At 52.0% G+C, this 24,474-nt stretch overlaps 1 long non-coding RNA gene across 2 annotated transcripts in view; it reads left to right on the top strand.

Annotated features, from left to right (window-relative positions):
• The window catches only part of LOC125960967 (uncharacterized), a 37,460-nt gene extending 15,055 nt beyond the window's left edge, over nt 1–22,405 (top strand). For both annotated transcript variants that reach the window (XR_007471224.1, XR_007471223.1), the window contains one exon: nt 17,532–22,405. This is a non-coding gene — a long non-coding RNA (uncharacterized LOC125960967). The remainder of the gene's footprint in view (nt 1–17,531) is intronic.
• Nucleotides 22,406–24,474: the final 2,069 nt, after the last annotated feature.

Below are 24,474 nucleotides of genomic sequence, written 5' to 3'. Positions count from 1 at the left end.
CCTTTTGTTGCACCTGGAGGATCCTGGTTTTATTTAAACTTTCGGTACTTTGTTCATCATTTTTTGGCATTCATTTGGATTTTTTAGCGTATTGCATTTAAATACTTTTCTCGATTACAAAGTGTCTGGTGCCCCTAAGTCCTGCACCCCAGGCCTGTGCCCTGGCTGGAACCCAGGGGCTCCGGGGTCACCCAGCTAGAGGCCTCAGTGCCGGCGGGGAGGCTCGGTAGCAAAACAAACCCAGAAAGACTTTCAGAGGCTCGTGAGGAGCCGTTTACTGGGGTGAAGGGGGCACGTTGTTGGGGGTGTGGGACAGGCCCAGGCAGTTAGGAGAGGGAGTCAGGTAATGAAGAGGCTCTGGCTGAATGTAAGTGTCCCCTACACCCTTCCACGGGCTCATGTTCTGAGAAGCCCCCAGGAGTTCATAAAACCGTAAAAACTGTCTGGGTTTTACTGAGAAATCAGGTGGGGATGCCAAGGATGAAATATCGTATTAACTCACCCACCCCAACCATCCTTACCCCTTCCCTTCACATTCTCCGGTTATGACGGGCTTTGTGGGAGAGACACCTGTGGGTGTTCACACACGAAGAAGGGGTGCCTCCCACAGCACAGATGGAGGTTCTGGAAAGTTCTCTCAGGAGTGGGGAGGGGCGTTCAGTCACTGATGATTTTCTACCTGATGTGGTTCCTGAACAGCAGTGCTTTTTATTTTTAAAATTTATTTATTATTTATTTAGTATTTATTTATTTGCTGCACTGCCCGGCATGTAAGATGTTAGTTCCCCGACGGAACCCGTGCCCCCCACAGTGGAAGCGTGGAGTCTTAACCACTGGACCACCAGGGAAGTCCCAGCAGTGCTTTTTAAAAAGAAAAGTGTCAAACATCCCAATAATTGTTCTCTGGTCACCTTTGCCTTAGCTCTGGCCGCCGTAACAAAGTAACGCAGATTAGGGGGCTTAAACAATAGACATTTCTTATCATTCTAATGGCTGGAAATCCAAGATCAGGGTGCCGGTGGGGTTGGGATGTTGGTGAGGGTCCTCTCCCCAGGTTTCAGACAGCCCCACCTTCTCGCTCTCTCCTCACAAGGAACAGAGAGATCCGTGGTGTCTCTTCTTATAAGGACACCAATCCCACCGTGGGGGGCCCACCCTCATGACCTCATCTGAACCTGATTACCTCCCAGAGGCCCCATTCCAATTGCCATCCCATATTGGGAGTTAGGGCTTCAACACCCAGATTTAGGGGAGCACAGTTCAGTCCACAGCGATCTTCAATCCTCCACTTCAGAAGGGAGGGTTTTGTTTCCAGTTGAGTTGTGGCCACTGCCGTTTCAGGATAGCTCTTTAGCCATCCCCACCATCCGCTTTGACCAGTGTCTGCAGTTCTGGGGTAAACCAGTCTCCAGCAGCCGGGCCAGGTGAGGAATCAGGGCCTGACTGACAGTGGTTTCCTCACTTCAGCTCCTTCCACTGAAACTGCAGCCCCCATTCCCACGGCAGGGGACCCAGACACCCCACCACCTCACCATCTTTGCCTTCTTTAAGGGGAGCTGTGGCCTGCATGTTTTATTTTCCCAGCCTGAAGCGACCTTGGCCTTGGCTCTTGTGCTGGGAAGCTCGGCTGGCCACGCGCCTCATCTATGTCGTTTGAATCGTGACAGTGTAGTCTCAGTCAGTGTCTGGTGACTGTGGATTACGTGGAGAAGGTTAACTGTAAAAAGGATCCCAGCATCTTCTCCCTGGTTGAGCCCCTTCTGTCCTAATGTCTCCTAAGTCTTCTCATTTGTTCTTATTTTATTTTGAAAAATTTTTATTACGATTATTTTTTAACATCTTTACTGGAGTATAATTGCTTTACAGTGTTGTGTTAGTTTCTGCTGTATAACAAAGTGAATCAGCTATACGTATACATGTGTCCCCATATCATTTGTTCTTCAGAGAAAATGTCCCCAAAGGGCCCCTGAGATGATGCGGTTGGGACAAACCCTCACAGGCGAGGGAGCAGGAAGTCGAGCTTCCAGGAGGGATGGATGGCAGGCCTTCTGCTGGCCGCAGCTGCCACCGGGCTGGCCCAATCCTTATTTCCAGCTCAGGTTTGGTCTGAATCTGGTGGGTGACTCCCGGCTGCGTCATCTTCCAGGATGCCGAGCTGGACGCCGGCTCCCCAAAGTCTCGGGGGGGGAGATGAGTTCTGAGTCTAGACCAGCCTGCCCAGATGATGAGCCTCGCCAGGGTGATGGGGTGAGGCCTGGGGGCTTTGTCTGTGCACCCAGGCAACTTTCAGCAGGGAGGTTTTGGGAAACACCAGGGGTTCCCCGGGTGGGCGGCCCACATGAGTTAAATGGGTCCCGGCCCTGGCCCAACCCCAGGCCCAAAGAATCAGAACTGGGTCAGAAGTGAGACACGAAGCAGAAGAAAGGAGTTCCTTTCTTCCCACCCTCTGAGCCTGGCCCTGGGCACTCTCACCCAGTGGTGTGCTGGCTTGGTTGGAGGGTGAGGTGTGCCCTGGTGTGACACTGGGAAGCTTTGTCGCATCCTCTGGGAGAGAGGACAGAGAATTGGGCCCGAGCTCCGGCTAGCCGTGTGATCCTGGACGGAGCATGCCAAGAAGCCCTTGAGCCGGAGGCTAAGTGTGCAGGTCGGAGGCCTGCTGGGTGGTGGTTGCTGCCTAAGTCATTATTTTTTAAAAATAAACTCTGGGGCTTCCCTGGTGGCACAGTGGTTGAAAGTCCGCCTGCCAATGCAGGGGACACGGGTTCGTGCCCCGGTCCGGGAGGATCCCACATGCCGCGGAGCGGCTGGGCCCGTGAGCCATGGCCGCTGAGCCTGCGCGTCCAGAGCCTGTGCTCCGCAACGGGAGAGGCCACAACAGTGAGAGGCCCGTGTACCGCAAAAAAAATAAATAAATAAAAATAAATAAAAATAAACTCTGACTGAGGACCAGCTGAATGACAAGGCACAGAGAATTCAGGTATGATTAAAGCCTTGTCCCTACCCTCTAGGGGTTCACAGTCTCACTAGGGGAGCAGGCTTGTCCTATAAACTGACATTAAAGTAGAAACTGACAGTGGAGTGATTACAGAGTGCTTTGGCTTTGTAATCGAAGTGAAAGGCTTCATGGAGGAGGTGGCATTTCCCCTGGGTCTTGAAAGATGAGTAGGAATTCACCGAGGTATAGTGTTTATCTGTAGATAACTACTGTGTACCAAAGTACCCCAAACTCAGGGCCACATCTATTCACAAACATTCATTATATCCCAGTTTCTGTGGGTCTGGAATCCTCCCAAGGATCACTCAGTGTGTTGGTTGGGGCTGCAGTCATTTCGAGCCCTGATGGGGGTTTGGGGGACATCATTTACACAGGCCTCCCCACGAGGCTGGCCCAGGATGTGGCAACTGGCTTTCCCTAGGGTGAGTGACCCGAGAGAGTGGATGGAAGCTTCAGCCCTTTTATAACCTAAACTCGAAGGGACATCCCATCGCTTCTGGTGAATTCTAGTAATTGGAAGTGAGTCCCTAAGACCAGCCCACCGTCCAGGGCGTGACTAACAGTGGGTGGGGGTAATCTGGGGACTGATTTAGAGGCTGCAACCCCCCAGGGTAGCACAGTGACATGGGTCCTGCTTCAGGGTCCAGAGGGAGGGTGGGCATGGGAGAGTGCGACGTGGGATGAGAAGATCCCAGTTTGGGGACTAGAGAACTAATGATGAGGATAGTCGTAGTGATGGAAGTGGGTAGCACTTTGGAGGACCGACTATACCAGGCACCGTTCAAAGCATTACAAGAAGTCTCATTTAATTCTCCCATAATTCTCTAGGAGGACAGTGCTGTTATGAGCCTCACTTTACAGATGAGGGAATCAAGGCACAGGAGTGTTAAGAGGTGGAGTGGTCCCCTCAGCTTGGGACCAGCAAGCTCCTTGAAGTCCCATGGGAAGGTTGGAGGGCTTGGGGACAGTCCCCGCAGCCTCTTCTGTCACACAGAGGGCTGGATGTGGGCATCTCCAGGGTCAATGGTGTCTGGATTTCTGTCGGGGTAGGTCGTGATGCTCCTGTGAAATAACAGAAAATATATACGTCGGTCTCTGCCTCTGGTTCCTGGCACAGAGCTCCTAAAACCCTCAGAATTTCCTGGGCGATAGAAGTGTCTTTTGTTCTAACGAGGTGACTCCTGGTGGATGGCTTCAGGATGGGAGCTGGTCACCAGAAAGACCAAGCTGTGACACTTGGGATTTGCAGCTCCCCGACCCCCATTCTCCAGGAAGGGAGTTTGAGTTAATGGTCGATCATGCCTATGCGGTGAAGCCTCCATCAGATTCCCGACAGTCAGGGTTTGGAGAGCTTCTGGGTTATCGAGCACGTGGGGCAGCTGTGCGCCAGGTGTGCCCGTAAGGCGCGGAAGCTCCTTGCCCCTTCCCCCATATCTTGCCCTATACATCTATTCCATTTGGATGTTCATCTGTCTCCTTTCTCATACCCTTTATCATCTAAAAACTAGTAAGTGTAAGTGTTTCCCTGAGTTCTTCGAACAGTTGTAGCAAATGGTCGAACCTGAGGAGGGGCATGGGAATCCCGATTTATAGCTAGTTAGTCCGGAGAACTAACCAGCTATAACGGTGACAACCTGGGACTTGGGACTGGCGTCTGAAGCGGGGGCAGTCTTGTGGGACGGAGCCCTTCCCCTGCGGGGTCTGGACTAACTCCGGTTAGTGCTGGAATTGAATCATGGCACCCCCAGCTGGTCACTGAGAACTGCTTGATGAGAGGAAAACCTACACATCTGGTGTCAGGAGTATTGTGAGTGTTCGAGTGAGGGGGAAACCTGGGGGTGTTTTTTCCAGTACAGCCCAGCCAGGTGGAAGGAAGCCATCATGCTGAGCCCGAGGATGTCTGGTTTGGCCTGGAAAGCTCTCGGTCCAGCCCCGTGGCCAGGGAGGCTTTCCTGAAGACGAGCTTCCAGCGCACGTCCCCTGGCTCAGTGGACGGGAGGAAGGTCCACCTGGGAAGGCTCCTGGCTCTGCTGTCTCGCTGGCCCGTAATTCTCTGGAGCTCAGCCTGTGCTGCTGGCAGAAGCTCCTCCAGCATCCATCCACCCTCTGGCCCTGAGAGCAGTCAACAGCAGAGGGGCTCTGGTTGCACACCTTCCCCTCCAGGAAGGCAGGCGCGGCCCTCCCTGGCCTCCCTGGCCCACCCACAAAGAGGGTCCCAGCTCCCTGGGCACACAGCGAAGGTCCCGGCCAGGAAGAGGGGGCAGGACAGCCTCCTGCTCTTCCTCTGCGGTCGTTTCCCCCAGAGGTCAGTGAACTTGGGGTCAGAAGACCAGGTTTCTGGTCCAGTGCGCAACATTCTGCTGTATGGCCTCCGGCCCACTTCCCCTCGCTGAGCCATTGATGGAACGTCCCAGCCCCGCCTCCGTCTCCTCCAGCAGAGCTCCTCCGTCCTGGCTGTGAGCAGAAGTCATCTGCATCATCTTGAAATGCGGTTCTGACTCAGCAGTTCTGGGACGAGGCTCTCAGACAGCTCCCCGCTGGGGCCTCTGGACCACTCTTTGAGGGTTTAGGGGAGGAATTCTGGCACGGTGGCAGGTGGGGATGTTTGAGCCTGACCCCTGCCTGGTTATTCATTCAACCACACTTTCAAAGCACCTACTAAGTTCCTGGAGCTTTCAGGCTCCAGGGATCCAGGCAGGGACGGGTCAGCTCTTCCCCCTGGAGACCGTGGCCTGGTGGGCATTGGCTGGTCAGCTGTCCAGGACCTCCCCGGGTTGGGGGGATGAGGGCTGCGATGCAGGGGCCTGTGGGAGCCGTGGGGTGGGAAGAGACACCTAGTCACAGCGGCTAAGGGGACACAAGGTGGGGAGGGGTCTGGCATGCCTGAGGATGGGGCGGGACAGGCCCTCACACGGGCGTGGTAGCGGGAAGGTAGGTGCCTGCCCAGGCTGCTGTGTAGGTGCAAGTCGGGCCAGGGAGGGTAGCAGGGCAGATCCCGGGCCACACCAGCGAGCGTGCAGTCCGTCCTCCAGGAGGCGAGGGCAGGAAAAGGGACTTAAATTGTGATGAGGCTGCTTTCTCCAAAACACCCACCTGAAGGAGGGGGCGGGTGCAGAGGTGAGATGGGACGAGAGAATTCTCATCCCGCAAATTTGCAGCAGCGCTCGGGAGCCAGGGGGCGGGCAAGGGCGCCCCTTACCTTCCAGACTAGGAACGGGGCTGCCCTGCATCACCCCAACCTCGGCTTCCGTCCTCACATCTCCTTTCTGAATCTGACGCTCCTGCCCCCCTCCTGTGAGGGCCCTGATTTCCCACCTGTGGAATGGTGGCGTTCACTGCAGGTTCTTGGTGTTTAGTCCTCCTCAGCCCCACCCTCTACGGAGCTGTGAGGCGGGGAGACCCCAGAGGGCACCGGGGGACAGGGTGGGGCACATGTTGGCTGGTACTTGGGACACCTGCTGGCTGGTACTGGGGGGTCATGTAGGCTGGCACTTGGAGGACACAATCAGGGAGTGACCCAAGGCCGCCCTGGGGTCTCCTGGCTGCAATCACTCAGCATTTCCCAAGGACCGGCCTAACTCCATTAATAAGATACCCCATGTTAGCAGCTCGAGTGCTAACGGGCGTCCATCAGTGATGTGAGGTTCAGGCTCAGACCCCTCAGCTCCTCGTCTTCTTGATCGTCTTTCCCTTTGTAAGGTAATTTCAAGACAGGCCCCATCCTTATGTGAATTTTCTATTATCCTTTTAAGCATACAGTATCCACCAACAGGGCCATTGCCCCTGGGTTCCCGTACTCAGGGAAGCAGCAGGGGCTCACAGACAGAGGTCCTTTTTCCATCCCTCTTGGAAAGGTGGAAAAGTCACGAATGTCCTTTACAGAAAGAGTATCTGTGCAAACGACTGGTCCAGACCAGCCCTTCCCCATCGTGGCCAGAGCAGGCAGGGGGCCTGGAGACCCCTGGTCCCCGCAAGTTCCCATCTGCTGGGTCAGCCCTGGGCTGGCCCCAGCGGGGCAGCTGTCTCCGCTCAACTGTCCTGCTGTGGCTGCACTTCTTCTTTCCAAGTTCAGCGTCCATGGTAAACAGGAGACACCAGATTTCTTTCCATCCTTTATCCCTACCCGTGTCAACCCACCAGACAGATGTTTTCCACTTGTCCTTCCTCCACCCAGGCAAGGCAAGGTTTTGAAAAAGGAAGGGGAAAATATAACTGCAGTGGGAAGTCAAACATCCTCACCCTTTAAAGGAACAAGTCGTGCATTTGTTTGATGAGCACTTCCTGAGTGTGGCACTGGGATGTGATGGGGTCCGGACGTCCTGTCTACAGGGCGCCCACAGTCCAGTGGAAGGGGACACTTGGTATGGGCGGCCTGCTGGGCGTGTGAAGGTGGGGCACTGAACTAAAGGGGCCCAGGGCCTAAGGTGGAAGTTTCCCTCATCCTCACCTGGAGTCTTGGAGGGAACTAAGCGCTCTCCAGGGGAAGAAAGGCATTCCCTGCAGGGGGAGCAGCACCTACCAAGCCACAGTGGCGTAAGGAAGCGGGGCATGTTGGGAAAGGGTGGGACTGAACTCTGGGTGTACGTGGTAGAGTGAGGCCAGATAGAACTGGACCAGAGGGAGGTGAAGGCCTTGAATGTCAGCTGAGTCACCAGGGCTGCATTGCAGAGGGACAATGGGAGCCCCTGCAGGATTCGAGCAGGGGTGTGGTGTGGTCGGGCTCGGGACTCAGAAAGAGGTCAGTCTAGAGGCAGGGGTGGCAGGCAGAGATGAAGGTCTGGGTGAGAGGTGGTGTGGGTCCCATGAAGGCCAGGCCAGGGAGGGGAAGGGGCTTGAGAAGTGCTGATGAGATCAGAGCAATATGTCCTCAGGAGCTGTGGAATCGAGAGGAATGAGGGAGGGGCTGGGTTTGTTCCGAGAGGGGGTGGGTGCAGATGTGGGAGAGGGACGGTGTCAGCGCCTCAGACCCCACTGGAGGCTCGGGGCCAGGGCTCCAGGCTCAAGCCAGCTGGCTAGGGCAGGCTGCATCCTGGTCTGGAGGAGTGGGGTCCTGGACAGGTAGCAGGGCAGGGACCTGGGAATCCAAACACACACACACACACGCACACGCACACACACACACACCCAGGCGTGGGGAGGGAGAGATGATAGATATTTACTGAGTGCTTACTGTGAGTAAGCATTTCACATGCACTGTCTTACATGTTTCGCCCCATTTTACAGATGAGAATGTTGAGCTTTGGAGAGAGTTCACCACAGACGTGGCTGTTGATGGATCCTGAAGCAGGCAGCTGAGTGCAGACCTGCTGTCCCCCCTCGGGGCGCAGGGGGCAGATGTTCACCTTGGGTGACGCCACGTGCCTGGCCAGTGGGGCTGGCATTTGGGCCTCTGGCTTTCTAGCTGCCCACCTGACAAAGCTGTACCTCTCTCTCTTAGGCCAGTGTGAATGCCTCTCAGATGCCTTCCCCGCTGCTGTTTAACGGGCTGCAGGTGTACGGAATTGGATTACACATAATCCTTGTTTATGATGCTCTCCCAGCTCTGTCCACACAAGACCCTCTTCCTTGTGCCTCCCTCGTTTCCTCCCTTCCCTTATTCTCATCTGACAAACACCAGTTCATCATCATCCAACGAGGAAGTTGGACACTAAGGACCGTTTGCCACACTCTTCTCCCCCGGGAACCCTCCTCCCTCTCCCAAGGGAACAGGCTCCAGAAATCTTGTGTCTGTCATTCCTTTGCTTTTCATTTTATCACATCTAAATGTAACCCCCCCCAAGATTTTAAATTTTAGTCATTTTTAACTTGAAAAAGGGTATTATGCTCTATAATTTTTTTAAAAGACTTTATTTTTTAGAACAGTTTTAGATTTACAGAAAAATTGAGAGGCTAATACAGAGAGTTTGTATAATCCTTTTGGACTTCTTTTTCCCTTTCAGAATTTTATTGCTATTTTGGGAAAGAGTTGGCCACTGTCTCGTAAAGTTGAGCCTTCATAAACCTTACATACCAGCAATTCTTCTCGTAGGTATGTACGAGAATATTCTTAGCAGCACTGTTCGTAGTATCAAAACATTGGAAACAGCCCAAATCCTGTCAACAGAAATAGATAAATAGATACATATATTGTATGTGGGTATATTTGCACCTGGGGATATTACAGAGCACTAAAACTGAATAACAGCTGGCAATAAAAAGACAGATGAATCTTATCAATCTAAATTTGAATGAAAATAAAGGAAAGTCTAAGATTTTTTCCCCTAGTTGGTATCCAGGGGACGTCAAAAGTTGTCCTAACATTTAAGGGCAAGTTTGGCCAAAGGCCACCACCTCTGAGAAGAGAATGAGCAAAAGTCAACAGAAAAGGGCACGTCTCTGTTTGCAGGGGGACCACCCTAGTGTGGGTTTGGAGCTTGGGGCACGGCCAAGTTGAGTCAGGATGAGCAGAACAGAAGGTACCTGTAGCAAGTCATAGTCCATCCAGTTGAAGCCTGAAGAGCTCGTGGGTTGGGGGTGGGGTGCTGTCAGGGCTCCCGGGGAGGGGCCGGGAGAGAAGGACCCTGAAGTTGACTGAACTAGTATTGTGGTCACCAGAGAGGAGGCCCAGAGCTGGGCAGGGATTTCGCCCAACGCTGCCCCAGCTGAACAAACTGTCCCTTAACCCCATCCAATTTCCATGCTCACCTAGCAACCCTCATATTTTTCTAAAATAATTTTTTATTATAAAACTGTACATACTTATAAAAGAAAAATATTTTAAAATGCATAAGTAGAAAGAAGGAACAAAAATCGTCTGTGCTGGGGCTTCCCTGGTGGCGCAGTTGTTAAGAATCCAACTGCCAAGGCAGGGGACATGGGTTCGAACCCTGGTCCGGGAAGATCCCACATGCCGCGAAGCAACTAAGTCCGTGAACCACAACTACTGAGCCTGCGTGCCACAACTACTGAAGCCCATGTGCCTAAAGCCCGTGCTCTGCAACAAGAGAAGCCACCGCGAGGAGAAGCCCGCGCACTGCAACATAGAGTAGCCTCCGCTCGCCGTAACTAGAGAAAGCCCACGCGCAGCAACAAATATCCAACGCAGCCAAAAATAAAATAATAAATAAATAAATAAAAAATCACGGCTCCACTTTGGAGTGTTTCATTTTAACCTTCTTCATGCACTAATAATCGTATTGTACCCATTATTTTAACACGTCTTTTATTCAAACACATTTCCCCATTAGAAACCCTTTGCCGTCATCATTTTCTTTTTTTTTTTTTTTTGTGGTACGCGGGCCTCTCACTGTTGTGGCCTCTCCCGTTGCGGAGCACAGGCTCCAGACGCGCAGGCTCAGCGGCATGGCTCACGGGCCCAGCCGCTCCGCGGCATGTGGGATCTTCCCGGACCGGGGCGCGAACCCGTGTCGCCTGCGTCGGCAGGCGGACTCTCAACCACTGCGCCACCAGGGAAGCTCTGCCATCATCATTTTTAATGAATGTATATGTTCATTGAGTTGAATCTCCCTATCTTTCTCCCTCTCTATCATCCATCCATCCATCCATCCATCTATTTCACCTCCACTTCATAGAATATATTCTATATTGAATTTATATATATAGTCCAATGACTGTTCTCCAATGGCTCGTTATTTTGGCCAATTCTAGGTTTTCATTATTACAAGTAATCCTGCCAGGAATGTCTTGGTGCAAGAAGTTTTTCCATATTCAAATTATTTCCTTAGGAAGGATTCCCAGAGGTAGAATTATTAGATCAAAGGGTTTGAATCTATTTTTGGCTCATGGTACTTACTGCTAGCCTGCTTTCCATATGTATGGCAACGGTTCACCTTCCTGCAGGCAGCCTATGACCAAGGCCGCTTTATTGCACCTTCTCAAGTGTTGAGCAATCTAATTTTTAAATAGCTCTGCTAATTTCTGACAGCCAGTTTAAGGTCATCAGTGATATCCTAGAAAAGAAAGGACATGCCCTAGCGGGTTGTGGCCTTGGAACACTCTACCCTTCAGTGTGAATTATGCTGCTGTCTGGTTGGCTACTAGCCTGTTATCAGGGATTTAAAGGCCAAAGGATCCAGCCAAGCATCTCTTTGGTCTCTCTTAACTGCAGCCCTTTCTGGAGAAAGGGATGTAACAGAAGGAAGGAAGAATAGGAGGACACAAGCCACCGGAGAGGCCACTCTTGACCACCAACATCCATCTCACTCCTCTCCTCCTTCCATGGACAGATCTGCAGTTCGTTCAGGGAGTCACATAGATTCACTGATCACAGGAAGTGTGAGCCCCAACCCCAGCCCCAGGAAATGAATCACCACTGGACCAAAGCAGGCTTAATAATATCATTCCCACTGGCCAACCATTGGTCAGACGTGGGCATGTGACATAGTTATGGTGAATGAAATGTAAGTAAAAGTTAAGTAGATGGGACAGATTTGGCTAGCATGGCTCTTTAGCCCTTTGCTCTATTCTCTTCTTCCTGCCTGGGATGCTAATAAAATGTCAGAGGTACAGCAGCCTTCTTGTGACTATGAGTTGATAAGCATGAAGACAAAAGCCAACATACCAAGGATGGCCAAGCAAAAAGATAGAGTCTGTGTGTTTGAGCCCCTGATCCACCCTTGAATTGTCTATCCCCAGACTTCTTGTTATGCAGAAAAGGAACCTTAGATTTATTTATGCCACTTTGGTTGGCTTTTCAGTTACTGTTTTCCTTAGGATAAATTACGCTAGCTGCTATAACAAACATACCCCAAACCTCACGGCTAAACACAATAAAATTTTATTTCTTATTCATGTCACAGTCTGCTGTGAGTTGAGCAGTGCTCCTCCAAGATCTGGGCTCCTTCCATCTTGTGACATTACTTTTCTCAGCATGTGGTCCGCAGGGTTTCCATGGAAGGGGAGAGGAGCTTGGACAACCATGCTCATGATTTTATGGTCATCCCTATAAGTGATACGGATCACTTTTTCTGACATCTCCTTGTCCAGAATCCAGTTATAAGCACTCATCCTACCTGCAAGGGAGACTGGGAGATGCAGTCTTCCTATGCGCTCAGGAGGAAGAAATAGGGTCGGTGAGCAGGCATCCAGTCTCTCCTCCACACTCACAGAAAGGGAAACGTCCCCCAAATGGACACCCCAGTTGCATCTGGGAATGGGTGCTCTGAGTCTGAAGGCTAGCCTGCTCTGAGTGCAGTGGCTGAGCCATGCCTGAAGATCAGTAGTCCCTCACCAGCACCCAAGGGGAACCTTGCCAAATGCCTAATCTCTGTTTCCCTAGTTTTTAATCCTGTGAAAAATGATATTGACATTTCCCAAAGGTGTGTTTTAAAGAATAGTAAGACTTTTCTTCTTGTCTTTTTAAGTTTGTACATTCTAAAGAGATGGGTGGCCTGTGGCTTTGCGTGGAATGGGCTTGGCAGGGTCTGAATCACCTCAGTCAGATTGTCTTCCCTTAGATGCTTTTCTCATAACAGTCATGGGTACTGACTCTGTGTGAAAATCTGGACCACCCTTGGGGCTCAGATGCAGAAAAACTGGGGTTCTCACCCTCAAGGAACTTGCCAAACAGGTCAGCATCTATGTCCACACACGAGGGGGGAAAGGACAGGAGAGGGGCCAACAGTGGGTGCCGTGGCCAAGAGCCCAAAGCTTGTGGAACCATACACGGTCACACAGGGGAAGCTCACTAGTCGGGCAATGCCAGCCTGAACGGTAGGCCCTCGCCGTCGTCTTGGTCCCACCATTCCTTTGCTTAACCAGAGGCAACATATGCAAAATGCTGAGAATGGTGTCTGGCACAGGGCACTTCCTTTTCATTCATTCATTGATTAATTGGTTATTTGGTTGGTTGACTGACTGACTGATTCATTCAGCAAACAGGGAAGGAGCCTCTATTACGTGCCAGGCCCTTGGCTGGCTCTGAGGACAGGCAGACATCTCTGTAGGACTGTAAATCTGGACCTCCTACTCCGGAGCTCCCTTCTGGTGAAGGAGCTGATCAGATAAACTGGTAATTACAGCACAGTGCAGTTCATTGTGGAGGTACACAGGAGGGACATGAAGCCCTCCTTGAGGGGTTAAGGAGGGCATCCTGGAAGAGGGGGTGCCTAAGCAGAGTCTTGAAGGATGAATAGGAAGGAGATGGCCAGGCGGGGATGGTTACATATTTTGCAGGGCTCAGTGCAAAATGAAAATGTAGGGCCTCTTGTTCCAAAGGCAGGGAAAAGTGTCATTTAAAGAGCCACTGAAAAATAAAGCTTTCCCCCTTCTTCCACAGTCTCTCTCTTGACTTATAATTTTTTAAAAAAATTTCTATTTAATGATACTCTAAAGAAAAATTAAAAATTTAAATCATTAGCATGCATTTTACCATCCATGTTTATATTGTGTAATGTCAGTTTTAAATGGAAATATAAGAGCATTTAATTCATACGCAGAATCACTGAAATGACACAAGTCATACTTCATAGCTCTGGCATGCACATATATTTCACTCTTACCGGAAAAGTGGCAACGCTCAACTATTTTTATTTTGCTTCTTTATAGAATCGTGTTCTCCCCACATTTTCTGCCTTAGTCTTACTGCTGAGTAAGGAGGGACTAAAAGAAAAGGGACTGTGGCTGCCCATCTCTCCCTTTGCTTCTGTGCCATGATTTTCAGCATAATCGGTTGCCTAACACAGGGACATAATGTGACTTAGGAAGGATGAGACAGGTCCTCGGTCCTTGTGTCTCAGAGCACCAGGTGTGAGTGTGTCCATAGCAAGTTCTGGTTTGATTGGAAAGTGTGGCGTCTCGTCAGTGACCTCACTCACACACGTCACATGCTCGTCTTGAACTCACTTGGGGTGTCACTGAGCTCGAGCAGGTCGTGGGTTCCCTGGAACCTTGTGTTGGTGGAGTGCAGGGGACGGCAGACACACAGGCTGCACGTCCCTCCTCTGCTCGTGTGCATCGTCCCAGTGGATTTCACTTACAGCACACAAGTTCAAAGATAAAATTATTAAGAATTTTAAGATGGCGACAGCAGGATATTAAACCAAGCATGGAGCCCTCCTGTGCGTGGCCCAGGTGCAAGGTGAGGGGGTTACGGAAGCCGTGCCGTGAGCGTGGACAGTGCTGCAGAAGAGTGAGACACGTGGAACCGTGGTGGACACGCATACCGTGTGTACCCCCGTTGCTCACACGCACGTGTCATTGTCCCATCCAACGTCACTTACAAAATACAAGTTCAAAGATAAAATGGTTAAGAATTTCAAGATGACAACGGAGAGCGTTAAATCATTAAATCAGCCCCTTGTGAGCACGGGGCCCTTCTGAGTGGGAGGCCCTATGCGATTGCTTAGGTCACAGGCTCACGAAGTGGCCCCGTGACCAGGTGAAGGGAGGCTGGGCGGAGGAGAGCTTCCAGATACAGGGAAGGGTCTATGTGAAGGCCCCAAGGCCTGCCCAGGCTCTGTGTTTCCCTTCTGTGATTTACGGGGCATGGGGCACCCCGTACCCCAACTCCTATTCACTTCCCGCCCTTTTGCCCTACCCACTCCCCATCGTCATTGCTATTCCACAACTCCGGGGACCCCCTGGGTAAGCTTGGCTGTGGGCATGCTGATTCCAGGTGGACAGGCCAGAGAGGTGGCCTGTCCCCAGTGATCTGTTCCAGACGGTGCCCCCTGCCTTGTGGCTGCCGCCTACCCAGGGTCTCAGGAAGGCATGGCAGACTGCGGGCTTATGGGGAACCCTACAGGAGTGGGGGGTCTCTTCCTCTGACTGACACCAAGGCTGGCCAGAGGGGGGGAGCCCCGCATCACCCTGCCACCCCTGCACTTGGCCCCCACCTGTCTCCACTTCTCACATCCCTCATTGCCACCTCCACCCTGTAACAGGGCAGCCTTGTGAGGCACACATTTGCCTGCATCCAAACCTTGACCAGTTTGGCTGCTGTGCCAGCGTCCCCCCCCGGCCCCCCAGCCTCATTGTCACCCGGGCCAGTCTCTTTCCGACTGTACGACCAGGGCAAGCGGCTACAGAAGGTGCATCGTGATGTCGGCTGGCCGGGATGTGGGCCGTGGCAGGGCACAATCTCTCATGCTGGACGCTGACGTCCAGTTCTGCTAAATCTACTGGAAGCTGGAAATTTGGAGCAACCCTGTAAAGGCGGTGCACAGCAACAGGAAGTCTGGAGGGTGAGACGGGATGCAGAGGGGGAAGCAGAGGACAGAAACGTGCTCTGGCAGCCGCCTCTCTAGTCTCATCCTCTGCCTTTAGTCCAAGCTGCCCGTAATCAACTGCCTTTAGTTCCCCACGGGGAGCCAGGCTGCGCCAGAAGGTCTAGAGCATTTCTTGCCACTTCTGATCCAAGTGGATCTATTTCTGGCAGCTGAATTTTGGATGTTCCCAGCGTGGGAGGAAACGCAGGAGGGACACTTAGGTAGCCGGACCAGAGGGGAAAGCATGGCCGCATGACTTTTGGAGCCGTACCTGTCAGGAACAGACTGCTCTTGGCAGCGAAACTGTGCTGCCCCTACCTGCTTCCAGGTGGGCGGGCCAGGAGGGGAGGGGACCCGGCTTAGCAGACAGCAGATCCAGCTGGGAAGGGAAACCTTTTCTGGCACTAAAGGAACCGGGGTGCTTTTGCAAAAGAACCCTCAGGTTATGAGTAACTCGGGCCTCCTCATAAGGGTGGGGATGCGCTTGGAGTTCGATGGGCCCAGGTCAGCAGCACCCCTGTCCCTCTCAGGGTCACGCGGGGATTCGTGGAAATAGCAAGACGTCCAGGGCCAGCTCAGTGCCGGGCTCTCCACCGATGATCCGTCAAGGTTGTTCGCATCCTCGGTCTCTTCCTTCCATAGTAAAGGCCTCTCAGGGGTGAAAAGTGCTGGGATGGGACCGGAGAGTTTATCTTCAGGGACTCCAGCCAGTGTGGAAATCCACAGGCCTGAAGGTGGAGGCCATCAACACAGAATCTGGATGGGGATGGTCTTTAAAAACTGGTCAGAGCAGGAATGGTGACTGACAAGTCTCCTGATACTTAAGAAAGAGAAAGGGTAATTTTCAAAATCTGAGACTGATGGGTTGTATTTTTGATTGAGTTCCTCCTTGGCAAAAATTCTGAGACACATTATAAAATAGAAAAGAAAGTGGAGCTCATGAAGAAGTCAGCTTTGTTGGTTATCTATCATCTATCTATCTATCTATCTATCTATCTATCTAGATATCTATCTTTATTATTTTTGGCTGCGTTGGGTCTTTGTTGCTGTGTGCGGGCTTTCTCTAGTTGCGGCGAGCGGGGGCTACTCTTCGTTGCTTCTCATTGCGGTGGCTTCTCTTGTTGCGGAGCACGGGCTCTAGGCACGCGGGCTTCAGTAGTTGTGGCTCGCGGGCTCAGTAGTTGTGGCTCTTGGGCTCTAGAGCGCAGGCTCAGTAGTTGTGGCGCACTGGCTTAGTTGCTCCGCGGCATGTGGGATCTTCCTGGACCAGGGCTCGAACCCGTGTCCCCTGCATTGGCAGGCGGATTCTTAACCACTGCGCCACCAGGGAAGCCCCTCTGTTTTGTTGATTTGCTTGTTTGTTCACTCACATGGCTGAGCAGAGGGCTGATGCTCTAAGTAAGTGAACCAACAGCAACCGAGGGTAATGCCATTTTCCTTTGGCCGTGAGGTTACTATGAGTGTCCCAGGAAGATACCCTGCTCATAGGCAGAGAGCGTTCCTTGGGGTCCCACATATGAAATAGGGTCCCAGTCTATCTGGCTGCCTGGAGGGGCTGGCCATGGTGACAACTGTCTTTCACGAGCTGGATAAAACTCATCCTTAGTCACACCTCCACGGGGTCTGCTAACACGGCTGGCTCCAGAGTAACATGGGGGTAAACTGGCTTTCTTAATGGTGGAATGTATCATGCTGAAGACATCACCCTGGCCCACTGAGAGGCAGGAGAAGAAGAAGCCATCGCTGCTCAACAGGGTTCCCTCAGCCAAGAGCTCGGTTCTGTCACTGGCCGCCTGGGCTGTGGAGATGCTCGGTAGGTGATGAACGCTGAAATCCACGGCCCGGCACCGCAGACGCCCTTGCAAGGACTGCTCGCCTTGTGTAGCCATTGACCTTGCTGGGATGGATGGCCCAGCTCCTGCCAGCACTCCCCCCAACGCCGCCCAGACTGAGCTTTGGGTGGTCTGACATGCGGGTCACCCCCGGAAATGACCTTGGAGAACACTCTCGGAGCCTGGGAGCAGGGACATTTGTATTTATGAGGAAATTGACAATCGCATGCCTTTGGGCTATAAAAGGGCCTTCGTGCAAGGCTAATAAAACTCAGAAATCAATATTCTGTGAGGCCTTAAGTATTGGGGAATGAGGTGCTGTTTGCTTCAGTGTTGGCTCTAAAATTAGATAAATTAACGTAATGAATTCTCACAGCTCGTTTGCATACGTTGCTAATTTAATTTTCGAGGGAAATGCTAGAAAAGACAGTGCTGTGGATGCAGGAGTCGGGTTTGCCCTATTTTCTGAGCTGTTTGTGTCTGCACGTTTCTCTCTAGATGAAGCTCTTGGTGCTATGCTTCAGAACAGACTAAATGGCCTCCGCCCACACAGAAATGAGCCAATGCCCAGGAAAGGACACAGGGCGGCTTGTGAACTTTTGGGACACTCTGCTTCTGGCCGCATCTGACTCAGCCAGTGACCTCGGAAAGAGGCTCAGCCTCCTAGGAATTCCGTCCTGCGTCTCCTCCAAATACGCATGCATGTGCGTGAGGCTGGAATCCCCGTGGTCATTGGGAGGAGGCCGTGCAGACACGGAGGTTCTTGCTCAGGCTGGGAGTCCCTCTGGGGCTATGTCTTCTGGTCCTCAGTGTGTGCTCACCCAGCTTCTCTCTTCTGTGGAGCAGGCACCAGGCCCAGAGTCTGGGGGATGCAGGCAGGGAGAGGCCCTCCCCACCTCATGGGCCACCCATCTTCTCGCGGCATTAACTCCGAAGACTGGTCCTGGCCACATGATGTGACGCATTAAGCACTGCACTGCTCCCACAGCATCCCAGACACGCGGGGAAAGGAGGTGCCCACTGCAGCGTGGAGAGAGTCAGAGCATGTCTGATGCCCGGCACGTTCCACCCCCTCCCCCAGCAGGTATTCAATACCACTTGCCTTCACTGACAGCCTGGGAGCGCTGCGCCCTTGCTGCCTCTTGCTCTTAGGGGAAGTGGTTAAACTCCCCTCTCACTGGACCAAGGGCCAGGCCCCACCCCAGGAAATAAGTTTTTCCCATTAAAAGTACTCATTTCACTTGATGTATGCAGACAGGGCTCCAGAAGCCCGGAGTATGAGTGTGTGAGTGCATTTGTGTGTGTGTGTGTGTCTGTGTGTGTGTGTGTGTGTGTGTGTCGGTGGAGAATTTAAGCGCTGGAAACAGTGGCAAATAAGGAGATGCAAGCGATGTGAAAATAGTCAAGATTTCTCAGTCGCCAGAAGGAGGGAGGGTGAAATTGTAAACCCCCATCAGAAGCTTTGACAACAGCCCGTCCACCTCCCGGTGGGTCACTCGTGTCTTCACTGCTCTTTGGGCCTATCTTGCACGTCCCGCCTCCAAATCTTGGCTCACGGAAGCTCACGGAGGCCAGGGAGCACTCTCACCATCGCAGTACGCGGGCACCCCCGCTGACCCGGGGCTGAGTGAGTGTGTCTCTGTCAACAGTGTTGTCTGTATCAGATCTGCCCCTCACCTGCCCTCGACCCATATACATTCTGGAACATTCTGGCTGGGAGATTTAGCCAAACCCTGGAATTACTCCTTGCACTTTGCAAGAGTGTTCCTGGCTGGCACTGGACACCAGGAATTTGCAGAAATGTATCATCATTTTTGCCAACTGCAAAATCTTCCGGGTCAAAGGTCAAATGTCCCTGAAGCAGGAAAGGCAGGAAGAAAATTCAGCCAAAGTCTAGGCGCCTTTAAGAAAGGAGGCCTGGGCTTCCCTAGTGGCGCAGTGGTTGAGAGCCCGCCTGCTGATGCAGGACACACGGGTTCGTGCCCTGGTCTGGGAAGATCCCACAGGTGGCGGAGCGGCTGGGCCCATGAGCCATGGCCGCTGAGCCTGCACGTCTGGAGTCTGTGCTCCGCAATGGGAGGGGCCACAACAGTGAGAGGCCCGCGTACCGCCAAAAAAAAAAAAAAAAAAAGAAAGGAGGCCTGGTCTGGCTTTGTCCCATCAACACCAGGCAGGCTTGGTTCCTCCACTGCCCTCCAGCACCTCCATCTAGGGAGGATGGCCAGGTGCGGGGAACGCCCTGGACTCACGCTGCCTGGGCTGGAACCCTGGCTCAGCCTCACCACCTTGCGACTCTAGGCAAGAAACCCAATCTCTCAGCTTCAGTTTTCTCATCTGTGAAGTGGGGATAAAGCGGTTTGCACCACACAGGATTGAGGGATAAATGGGCTAAAGCACTTACCGTGTTTGGCACAATGCCCAGCACATAATTAGCGTTTTGTCCACGTTAGTGCGGGGGTGTTGCTGGCCACTGCAGCATCGTCAGTCTCCCCAGGTCCTCTCATGTCCGAGCTTGCTCTTCACCTGTGGCTGGGATGGGACTGACAAGGCTGGCACTGGGCCTCTCATCCCCTCCTCAACCCCACAGACTGGCCAGGATGCCCAGAACTCCACACCCACCTGTGTACTCTGTGTGCGATGTCTACAACACGAATGACACCCCCTCAGATAAGGCACCCATGTGCAGTGCGCAACCTGAACACCCATACAAGCCCATCCTGGGTTCTGAGTACAAGCTCAGATGACAGACTCTCTGGGCTTGAACCTGGACTCGGCTACTTATTAGCTTGGAAGAATGCTTTGCATAAACAGATTTTGCTGAGCACTTGTACTTTCTGATCTCAGTTGGGACTCGCAGAGGCACTGGAGGGACTTCTGTAGGGGGCTTCTGGCCTCCACATGGACGAGGGAGGCACTGGGAGGTGGGGACCAGGCACAGGGCCAGCTCCGCAGGGATCTGGGCTTCGCCCTGGGCTGGGCGGCCTGCGGGAGGCAGCCCACATTCTGGCCTCAGCGGGGACCAGCAGGCGAGATCCGTGTTTGGTGTGTCTACCCGGTACCCTCCCACTCCCTCCTCCACAGTGTTTTTCTAGAACTATCACCACCCCCTGCCACTCTGCCTTTGGGAACACTGCTTTTTCCCATTCCCTGCTTCTTCTGGGGCTGCTGAAAAAACCCCAACCCCTTGGTCAGGGCCTGGGGATATTTTGACTCCACTCTCCTGCTCCTGTGGACATTTTGACTCCACTCTTCTGCTCCTGTGGACATTTTGACCGCAAAGACATTTTGAGTGCGAGCATTTTAGTCAGAATTACCCAACAGTGATGAGTTTTCATCTAGAAAGTACCAGAATTCCACAGGGAACTCCTTTAAGCCAATTTAATCCGTTTATCAATTTTCTATACAGCTCAGTTAAACCATTTCCGATGTTTCCATTTCCATTTTGCTGAAATTATTTTCTTAGAGATCAATTCTTTTGCATTTAGAATTTCACAGTGGAAATTTGCTTCATAAATCAGTGTTTTAAAATCCAGCTCAAATTTTACTATTTGCAGCTTCTGACATTACAAGTGGCCACGGTTTCGATTACGGATCGTTTTCCCGGGTTATGTTATAGTTCGTGTTATTTCTGAGTTAATTCATGAGGAAATAGTGAGCAATTTTATGAGACAGGGTGATAGTGAGGGAGGGAACATGGAGAAGGGGATGGGGAAGGAGCAAGAGAGAGACACAGAGGCCCTTGGGCAGAAACAGGGCTGCAGCTGGCCTGGTGGATGGGGTGGGAGGGGGCAAAGGTCAAAGCATCCACCTGGCCACAGGTCATCGCATGGCACAGTACTGTGTATTCGTGTCCCACCCTGGTTCCATCAGTGATTTCACTGCTGTGGCCCTGAGAGCTTCAGCTCAACCTTCCTTCTTCTCCAGAAAGATACAGTCCTGTTCTGCATGGTTTTGTTTTTAAAATGTATTTTACAGCATGTGTTCATCCAGACAGAAGGCAGAATTCATGATACACCCTGGGTGTTTACCGCAGTAGTGTTTCCTCTGCACCCCTGACTGCTTACCGACCGGGTAGATTATGCACGCGGAGGGGTGAGGAGGGAAATTCATTAATTTCACAGCAACCATGGGCTCATCCGTACAGCCAGCAGCTGACCTCCAGTGGGTCTCAGCAGCTAATGAATATGAACCTCAAACCGGGGGTCGTCCCTTTGGGACTTTAATGGAGGCAAATCTAAGGATGTTTGGGATCCGGGGGGTGCGGGGTGGATCGTTATTGGGAACACGCTCAAGAACTAATCCAACTGACCTGCTGATTCCCAGGCGTGAGTGACCGTGGGACAGCGCCGAGGCTGGGCTCAGGATAGCAGCTGCTGGCTGATCTATGTGTCTCTGGCGAACGGAAGCTGATTACGGCAGCTTGTGATTTACTCTCAGACCGAAGAGGCTTGAGTTGAATAACAACCCCTTGGAAAGTGGGAGTTAAACAGCCCTTTCTGCCCAGCCTCTCCTACTCTATAGGCCTTGCTAGCAAATCACATGATAAGGCTCTAGGCCATGGGCGTGGGTGAAAGAGTTGGGACGACCAGGGTTCCATGGCTGACTTGGTTGAGGCTTTCACCAAGGGAATCATCAATCTTGAAACTTTCGGAAAATTGTATGAATTTTGTGGGGGGCAGACTAGCTATATTTGTGGGTTAGAAAGCCTTATAAATTAAAAGCACGGTTCCTGGTAGTATTTTTGAAGTTCTCTGTGGCATTCTTCATCCATCCTTAAATAACATCTAACACTTGTTTGTGTATTTCCTGTGTGTCAGGCACTGTGCTGAGATCTTTTCATGGATGAACCTCGTGTATTAATCCTTGCTACAACTCTGAGGGAGGAAAGAGTTTTTATCCTCACATTGGAGATGAGGAAATTCAGGCACGAAGCAGCGGCTTACCTGGGGCCACATCGTACGTGTTGGACCAGACACCAGAATTCTTTTCATTCTTAGTTACTCACTCTGGAATAAATGGCCAGGAGGGTGAGTCCAACTGGTCCTGGCAAGGGAGTCAGGACACCTGGTTCTGGTCAGTTTCTCCCTATGTGCACGAGGGCTTGTATTGTCAGGGTTCTCCAGAGAAACAGAACCAATAAGATGTCTGTGTGCATGCGTGTACATTATATATATATTTATGTGTGTATTTAAGGACTTGGCTCATGGGATTATGGAGATGGACAAGTCCTAAATTCTGCAGTTGGCAAGCTGGGGACCCAGGAAAGCTGATGGTGTAGTTTCAGTCTGAAGGCTGGTAGACCTGAGACCCAGGAAGAGCTGACGTTTCAATTCGGGTCCAAGGGCAAGAAAGAACATACCACTGTCCCAGCTCTAAAGCACTCAGGCAGGAGGAGATCCCTCTTCCCCAGCCTTTTTGTTCTAGTCAGACCTTCAACTGATTGGATGAGGCCCACCCACATTTGAGAGGGCAATCTGCTTTACTCAGTCTACTGATTCAAAGTAAATCTTATCTAGAGACACCCTCACAGTCACAGCCGGAATGATGTTGGACCAAATGTCTGGGTATCCTGTGCACATAAAGTTAACCATCACAGGGGCTGGTCTCCCAAGTCTTTGGGACACTTCCAGGTCAGATAGTCTGTGACTTCAGTCTGTGCCAAGTTTTGGGGGATGCGGCCTCGCCGTGGGTGATGAGGCATTAACTCTCACAGGACATGAGGAAGTGGGAATGTGCCTTCTCACCACCCCTCCCGAGGTACTTTATTGTAATGGCAGAATCCAGTCACTCCAGAATTTCCTCCCATTGAGGTATAAAGTATCCTTCTTTCAGCCCAAGCCCTGACCTTCCCACCTTCTAGAGGTATTTCTTCACTGCCCCAAGACATTGTAGGGTTAACAGGTCTTCAAGCTGAAGTTAGGAGCCAGCTACACAGTCTTGAGATTGTGGAACGTCTCCAGGTCTCCCAGGAGCCACAGAAGGGCAGTGAAGTCTTCCCACAGACCATGTCTCTCAGATGCACATTTGCACAAGGACCCACAGGCTCTCAAAGTTGAAAGAGACCCAAGGGTCCATCACTCCCACTACTGCCATGTCTGGCCTCCCAACTCGAGCTAGCCTGGCCGCAGCCATCTCCTGTGATAGAATGCCTTGTTAGGGGCAGACCCCAAGGCAAGGAGCTGAGCAATTTGCTTATAGGGGAGGTGATCCCAGGAAACACCAAAGGAGAGTGGAGAGGTGAGAAAGAAAGTGAAGGAAATAATCAATGGACGTAAAGCAGAGTCGACAGGTGGACGTTTACTGGGCAGTGCTGCTGGGGTCGCTGGGAGATGGTTCAGGGTCTACCTCAGCGTCATCACAATGGAGAGGCAGGGAGGTCGGTGGATCCACCCTCCAGTTCTCTGTGCTCGTCCGTTGAGGGCTGCTTCTGGGGACATTAATGCTACTGTACTTCTGACTTACATTGGCCTTGTTGGGAAGCCTGCAGATGGAGAGTCCCGGGTGTTTGAGGTTAGCAGTTGCTGGTGTGTAGATGTGAATGTCACGGGCGTGGGTGGGGCTCTGTGACGCCTGGTTTTGTGTCAGCTTGGCTAGGCGACAGCACCCACCTCTTCAACCAAACACTAGGTGTTGCTGCGTAGGTGCTTTGTGTAGGTGGTTAATATCTATACTCAGCTGCCTTGGAGTAAAGGCGATTCCCCTCGATAACTTGGGTGGGCCTCCTCCAGTTGGTTGAAGGCCTTAAGGGTAAAGATTGAGGTTTCTTGAAGAAGAAGAAATTCTGCCTCAAGCCTGCAGCATCAATTCCTGCCATTTCCAGCCTGCTGGCTTTTCCTGAAAAGTCTGGGCTTCCCAGCCCCCGTGGTTGTGCTAGCCAATTCTTTGAAGTAAATCTCAGTCTCTCTGTCGTGCCGTCTCCCTCTCTGTACGTATGTGCACGTCCGTATCTCACACTGGTTCAGGCTGCCCGTAGCACCGCCTGTGCACTCCTTCCCCTTCTCGGATCCTCTTGAGCCCCCTGTTCAGTCCATTTTATCTGTCACTGATTCTTCAAGGTGATGGCTGAGCACAATATCTTTAAAACACACAGAAACTTAAAACAGGAAGCTTTCCAGAGACTCCATCCTGCTTCCTTATCCACCACAGATACTTCTAGCATCACAAGATCTGCCAGGGCACTGGCCCACATAGCAGAGCTGCTGGAACCCCAGCCTGAACCTGCTGTAGAGCCTTCTCTTGCCCTGGGTCCCACGCGAGACTGGGCAGCCTTCCGTCTCACCCAATACACGGGCCACAGCAGGATCTCCCAGTTCAGCACGTGCTGGCCCCAGATTCTAGGAAGTCCCACTGAGTACCGCACCTCTTTCTTTTTGCAAGGTGCAATAATTTGTCCTTGAACTTGCAACTTCACTGATGTGCCAGGCCCCTGAATTTTCGCGGG

The sequence above is a fragment of the Orcinus orca genome, chromosome 14 (genome assembly GCF_937001465.1).
Source record: "Orcinus orca chromosome 14, mOrcOrc1.1, whole genome shotgun sequence".
In the NCBI taxonomy this organism is placed as follows: Eukaryota; Metazoa; Chordata; class Mammalia; order Artiodactyla; family Delphinidae; genus Orcinus; species Orcinus orca.
This window is presented reverse-complemented; position numbering and strand designations above follow the sequence as displayed.